The 7,863-nt window shown below is 32.3% G+C and overlaps 1 long non-coding RNA gene across 1 annotated transcript; it reads right to left on the bottom strand.

Annotated features, from left to right (window-relative positions):
* Positions 1-434: 434 nt before the first annotated feature.
* LOC138188484 (uncharacterized) lies at positions 435-1,612 on the bottom strand. Its single transcript, XR_011175515.1, has 3 exons — positions 1,569-1,612; positions 1,051-1,136; positions 435-592 (listed from the first exon to the last, which is right to left on the bottom strand). It is a non-coding gene; the product is annotated as an uncharacterized LOC138188484 (long non-coding RNA).
* Positions 1,613-7,863: the final 6,251 nt, after the last annotated feature.

The raw sequence follows: 7,863 nt of genomic DNA, 5'->3' as shown, positions 1-7,863 counted from the left end.
CTACAATATAAATATATATAACAATAAGTATAGTTAATAAATATATTAAAACAATATATGTGAAAAATATATACATACGTTCACCGCGGAAAGTATGTTGACATCCTACAATATGACCTGTTTGATGAGAGATTTAGAGGTAAACAAAAGGTTCGTTTTTCCAAATCGGTTCTTCGTTGCTATTATAATTCTTTTTTGTCTACCAATCAGTCGAAACTCGTGCTTTGTAAACAACAGTAGTGTAACCGATAACGTAACGTTTCATATCATACAAAAAAGTATTAACCTGCTTATGTCGAAAAACCGTTAATTTAGATTATGTCTTCCGTTTAATTTGTCGTATGAAAGATAAACATAGGACGCGAAACGGTTCTCTTGTGTTTACGTTGTCCTTGTCTTTTGTTTGTTTCAGCGTAAACACAATACCGCTTACCTGGCTTTCATACGACGAATTCAAGTTAAGATATCTAGTGAACTAACAGATCTTTTTAATTTTTTCATAAGGAATACAAAGATAGATCGATGAATGTATTAAAAAAAAATATGGTTCCATTTGCAAAAATGAAGCTGAAATGGAACCCTACTACTGGATCTACAAAAAAGTAATTTGCACCGTATGTGATGCCTTCGTTCGAACTAAACAATTTTTGTTAAAACTTTTTTTGATAACATCAATCTCACGTGAGATATTCTACCGCTTATCGTTTCGCCACTGTTTAAATATTGAGGTTAGGTTTCTATGTATAATAAATTTCTATGTATAGTAAAATAGATACATATGAAATACATATAAAAATTGAAAGTTTTAGACGATTTTGTAGATATCAGACTCGGCATATTATTTAAATCATGTCCATATCTAATTGTAATGACTTACAACAGAATCTAAGAACTGAGATTTGCACTTTTTCATTCGTAATTTTTGATTGAATAAATATACTGTATCACTTTTTTAAAATGAAACAACGCATTTTGCGATTAAAATGCGGACATTATAACATATAATACAGCAATAGTAGATAATAAAAAAGAAGTAAGAAAAAAACTTACCATAACAGCATGGAAAAGAATTTATGAAGAATTGTGTTACTGGAAGAAGCCTCTTTGTGTATCACGAAGTGGATCAGGGGAGGATACTTAAACAAATTTCGTAAAAAATTACTATCTATCAGATAAATACAATACGAGATTCGAAGAATAATTAATATTAACTAAAACATAATTATTTTATAAGAACATAATATTCAATTAGAGAAATAATTATACGTTAAGTTCTGTTATTAGTAACCATTATCGATGACCGACTTTATTTTTGGTTCTCAATAAGCATCATCTTTGATGAAAGCACTTTTTAGCGGAAGAAAATAAAATGGGAAGAACGATATAACCTTTATATAAAAAGCTATAATCAATATATTTAATTAAAACTAAAACATAAATACATATAACATCACTCTTACATGAATATAAATATGTAAATGCAAGTAGTACATTAGTGACGAAAGATATAATAAAAATAAGAAAAAAGAAAAATAAATAAGAAAACTGTACTGGTTTCTACGACTTACTTCCACATGTGGAATAATCTATCTGGTTGCGGTTTGGCCCATCCTAGAGACAGAACAAAGTTATTAGATTAAAATAATTCACAGGAAGTTTGTAATTCTTAACATTTGCAAGTATAAAATATTTACTCTGAATAAATCCATTTTATAGAAAATTTACAAGTCGACTCTCGAATAACCAGATTTTATATTTTATCCAGCATCTAGCACTTCTTATCAATCGCTAAAACACTTGCTAAACACAAAAATTGTAACGTTCAAATAGGCAACTATTCCCTAACACCATCACACTACGGCGTCTCGAATATGAAAGACTGTTGAACAATACCATCCCTAACAAAGGCAGATTCGTACTGCTTGTTAATTGGCTACGCTTCTAGACTATAAGCGGCGAATCCTGTACGCTGCGCAAATGTCTCTGCGCCGATTATATTTCAATTTTACTACAATACAATAACGACTTTACCTCTTGAAAATTGTCACTATTACCCTGCAGATTTTTATTTAGATATTATATATCAAAGTGCATAAAATATGTAAATGCAAAATTTATTCAAACTATGTAATAATTGTACAATATTTTACATTGTGAATACGATCTTAATTGCTCATCATGATCTTTTATTATAGTTTATTTACTGATTGTCTAATTGAATGTAAAAAAAAACCTCAATTAATATATATAACGTATAGAATATATGTATATATAATATGTGTATAATATATAGTATAGCATGTGTATATATTATGTATATAAAAGTAACTAAATTATGTATATAATATATATATATATATATATATATATATATATATATATATATATATATATATATATATATATATATATATATATATGTCGGAGATGAAAGGAAAGCCGAAGCCGTTCCTTGGAAATTTTGGGAACATCTTCTAGTACTCTAGCCTAGATTTTATCATAGCTGTAATTGTTCGAGATTTGTGATAGCGAGATTGGGTTCGAGGTGACAATTGGCCGCCGAACGTAGCCACGGCCACGGGATGGACGTTTTGCCTAACGGAGGTCTGGAGTGGTTGTATGGTTTTTCCGGGAAATGTGGTTGTCTCGGGAGCGGGCCTAGCCACGTGCGATTTTGCCTCGGAGGTGCCGATACAATGAGACATACATTGTATTAATAATCAAACTCCAGGCAGAAACTGCCTAGCAACGGCGTTTGGAACCTTCTCGATGCTTCCAAACGAGTATAGAAAAACAAATGCAAGCGTACAGCAAGAAAAATCTGCACGAGGCTGATATTCTTGCGATTGCCTTGGAGAGTGACACATCGCGCATTTTCAACAATCGTATTTCTGTGCCTAAGATCAGTTTACGCTTAGTAGACAGTTATCCCGTTGACCGTGGATTCGTTTGAACCCAAAAATAGTGTTAATAGCGTTCATTAAACTTATTATTCGTAAATCATACTATTCATTAATCTTTTAAGATTAATGAATTTCGTTAATGAAGTTCGTTAAACTTATCATTCATTAGACTTATTATTCGTTAGACTTATTATTTGTTCAACTTATTATTTCACTAACTTTATTATTCATTAAACTTATTATTCATTAGACTTATTATTTGTTAAACTTATTATTTGTTCAACTTATTATTCGTTAAATTTATTATTCGTTAAACTTATTATTCGTTAAACTCTAATATTCGTTAAACTTTATAGTAGTCTTGTATATACGTGTAAATATAATCTCGGCTTTGTAAAACAATGGCTAATTCAAGTGAAGAGTTGTTACGCGCCCAAAATTTTAACCATAACCCGACATATATATACGCGAAGAGCTCACTTTAGGAGCAAAATGTCGAGCACATATGTACATACTTCGGGCATATTTTTATATGTGTTTTGCGGACGAGATTCAAAGTAGTTATATATTAATGGCATGGATTTCAATACAGTTTCAAACATATGTATATGTATCAAGGCAATAATTTGGACCCATTGCAGATCTAACACGAAACTAACAGATGGCGTCATTTTGATACTAACTTTTGGGTTGTTGAAGTAAGTGCGAAAGACGTTCTGTTCTGATTTACTATCTAAACTCGTCAGTACGGATTACTTAGCACAGAATCTGATTTAGACACCAAACAACGACAAAGGAACATCGTTTTGGAAGTTGTATCTATAGGAAGTGCTTAGAGTTGGAGTACTAGCGAGAAAGTCTCCTGTGTCGTAAACCACTGGTGACAGAGTGAAGAAGTTTCGCTTAAATTCCGTAACAATATGAATAACAATATTATTCGTGCAAGACAGAAAATCATTAGTATATAAAGAATTTGGACGTTTTTGATTATTAAAATAGAAAAAGATAGAAGTAGATATCTTCTGTATGCAAGGTGAGGTATTTAAATGGAAACACCTAAAAATCTCTGTTACTAATGGTCCTATGAAAACACTCTTCAGGATAAAGTTATATTATTTTTCCAAATAATAACAATATAAAACATAATAATGCCCAACTTCCGTGGTACATGTAATGGCATGTAAAATTTTCTCTGAGAAACTTTTTTTTTTGTAAGATTTCAAGGTCATCGTAAATTTTTTTTAATGGATCGATATATTTTTTGTACATTGAGCGATCCATCTCGGTATTCCCTAAAAAAGTCTTATTCTATCTATGTCGAAAAACCGTTAGTTTATCTTAACATCTTAATATCATAATACCTTAACGTCAATTTTTTTCAAATTTAGTGTATGAAAGACGAGGAAATATGCGAAACGGTATGAAACAGTTATTTTACGAACCGTTTCAACCTAGAATTTCGACCGATCGTGGGAAGACGCGATCGCGAGGAAACGCGTCAACGGGAGTCGTAAATTCCCGTTACGATTCTAAGAATCGACACCGCGAGTCGATCGATCCCCTGATCTCCATTAAGATAATAGGGGTGGTTGTCGTGGTATAACGCTGCGATTAACAGTGTTATAAAATATATATTTCCAACAACTTTGTACAATAACACAAGTTAGTAATTCCGCTGCTTAAGATATAGGTGACAAAGAAATGGATTGCTCTGATATTAGAGAATCCAGGTAAATATGTAGTCTGATCTGAAGATCGAGATTGAGTACGGGTAGTTAGGTGGTCTTCGAAGAAGTCTAGAGAGTAGAGCGTATTCGAGGTGAACTGAACTAGAACTGAACTGGATGTCTCGTACTGAGAACTGGATATGTACTAGTCTGGAACTGAACTGTTTGAGTATTCGAACTGTCCGCTCTTATATACTTACGGAGGAAAGCTCGGTATGTACCATATGTAATTATTGAACGAAGGAAGCTAATTCGTTGTTCACAACGAAAAGTGTGATTCCCATTGGTTGATGAATGAAGATAGGAGGAATAAGCATCCTACCACGTGGCTCATGGGAGACCTTGTTCATGGGAAAATGCAGACATTTCCATTAGGTAAATGACCAGTATTTTCCATTATACGTTTCGTTATAACGGATCTCACTGTAGATTTTTAAAAAAATTAAAAAAAAAAAAATTTTTTTTTAATTTTTATTCTATATTTTCGACTTCTTTTTTCGCGTAGAATCACCCCCTTTCCGCTTGTACCACCAGATACCAACCACCCTGTATAATTACCAGCTGTTCTGTAATTTCTAAAAGCGCACAATAAACCTAGACCTTGTGTGAAATATCTCTCGTATCATTTCGTAAAAATAAACGATGAATTACATATTCATATTCATAAATATGCTAATTATGTGATTCAGAAAATTCTTTTTCCGGTATTTAATAAATCGGTCATGATAACTTGTAAATTTGTACTTTGTAACTTGATAAATATGATGACTTGTAAATTTTACACGGCAATAAATTATGCGATAAGCATACAAGTACTCATTGGCTTGAGGTGATAAGAACACGTTTACGATCGTTAGATCGCAACAAGCTCGCAATCAAAGATTTTCAGCTAGATATTGATGACATTGAACCAATTTTTCGACCGCAGTATTGCTTCAATCATACAAGCAATTGATATAGTTGCTCATTAGGATTCAGTAATGTGGTATGGGACACCAGGTGATATTAAAAAAGGCATTGAAGATTAAAAAAAGCGAAAGGGGCAATAACTTGTACTACAATTAAAACAAGACATACAACCATTATATAACTGTTAAAAAAAATTGTAGGATTTAAAAGCGTTAATTGATGAATTCGATTTGTTAGCTTGGAGACATTTGTACGAGGTTTAATTTTTGTGGAATTATTTAATTATCAAGGAGCAGGAAAAATTGAAAGATTAACTATTATAAATTATGAAAATGAGGAGACATTGGATAGAAATATCAATCCGGATCTTCACCAGCATTTATCCAAAAAATCTAAAGAATATATAAGAATAATAATAAGGACTTCATCCCTGTAACTATTCATACCGAGCTGGAGAAAACAGTACTTGTCTTACTTGATTCTTTTATGTCTGAATGCATAAAAACAATACCAATATATCGTACGAAATTTGGAGGCAAACTTAATAATGAACATGTTTTTAGCACCGTGATTACATACGCATTTAAAAAGCAGAACTTCAGAACCCGTCCGTTAATGCGAAAATTTGCAGAATAATACGGAGCAACTATGCCATAATCTCTACGTAAAACTATTATATCTAACCATATAACAATTTATATCGCGGTATTGGAAATTGATGCAACTGGTGTCGATTCTCTTGTCAACATTTTGGGATCTAACCGTAGCTCGCTGTCACTTTCACTCCTCTAGTGAGATTCCAAGAAAAAATTAACAAAATAAAAAAAAAAAAGGTTTTTGTTTAAAAATGTGCTAAAAACATGTATATACAATACACTTGTGTGTATACTGAATAAAATATAACAAATTGTTTTTCATATGAAACTTGCTTTTCAATCGATCGAATATTCGAAACATTAAAATAACTATTACAACAAATTGTTCATCATCATCATATTTTGCTATGGAAAATTTTGCTTTTCGATTTTAGGAGTTATATTGAACTTTTGAAAATGAAGTGTCAATTTTTATATCAAGGAGTAAAATATTTGCGTGATACTGTTTATAGTACATACCAAATTTCTTTTTCGAGGCGATGATCGACACCGTACTTGTAGATACTATTTCTATACCAGTAACCAAACGATTATGATTACCACTATCGGTTAGTGGACAAGCATCACCATAAGCAGCTGATCGTTGAATGTCTAGTGTTTCACTTCTGATTCCAAGTAAAATATACACGTGTCAGATATTTAATCATAACCTATGTACGCAATTTGCAAGTCCAATACGGTCCCGCATACTAGTGACACTAGTATTGCACTTTGATTATATTTTGTTTTTACTTTCCTCGTTCTCAGAAACGGATTGTTAGACTGCAGATAGCGATTTATATAAGCGCGTACCTTTTGCCGGAAATAAATAAGTAAATAATAGCAATAGTAATAATAAGGAAATAAATAATAAGTTCCAACATTAAATAATTTTAAAGTATATATTATCTTTATTTTTCATATCATGCATATCTTTAATGTGTTTTGCATAAAGTCACATTATTTTCATAAATTTATAGATTTTTTATATATTTAACGGACAGCATGCTAACAATGCTAGACGTGTGTTGCAGCAAAACTGTTCGTATCATTAACAATTTATTTTGCTGTTATGTTTAATAATTATTAAGTGCTGTTCCGGAATCGAAATGACAAGCCAGGTATATTCATGATTTCGTACGCTCCTGTTAATGTACCGCGCATGCGTTGCGTCGCGAGGATCAGAATTATCCGTCGATACAGCTGATAATAAATGGACTGACGCGTTGCAGGGAGTATTATGCAGAAGAATATTTTTTTTCTATTTATTTATTTGAATTTTACAATTTGTCCAGTAGGACATTTGGTAAAATGTTATATCTTGGTGTTGTAATAATATAGCATGTGGGTGGTTACCTCCAGCGGGGTACCATCTTCGTGTTTGTTAGGTTGTGTCCTTTGAGAGATCTGTTGGGTGTTTCCTTTTTAGTCTTCTTTCTATGTTTGGTGTGTTGATCGTTTCCGCTGCTAGCCGATTCGGGTGCGTTGCTACTCTTTCTCTGTATCTTCTTGCGTATCTGCTAATCTCCTCCTTGACCGTTGGTATTCCAAGGTCTTTCCGTATATCTTCGTTTCTGACGTACCATGGTGCGTTTACTATTGTTCTGAGGATTTTAGCTTGGATTATCTCTATTTTGTTTATATGGCTCATTGCTGCTGTTCCCCATAGTGGTATTCCGTACGTCCAGA

This window comes from Bombus flavifrons, chromosome 16 (genome assembly GCF_040668555.2).
Source record: "Bombus flavifrons isolate JBK064 chromosome 16, iyBomFlav1_principal, whole genome shotgun sequence".
Taxonomy (NCBI): Eukaryota; Metazoa; Arthropoda; class Insecta; order Hymenoptera; family Apidae; genus Bombus; species Bombus flavifrons.
This window is presented reverse-complemented; position numbering and strand designations above follow the sequence as displayed.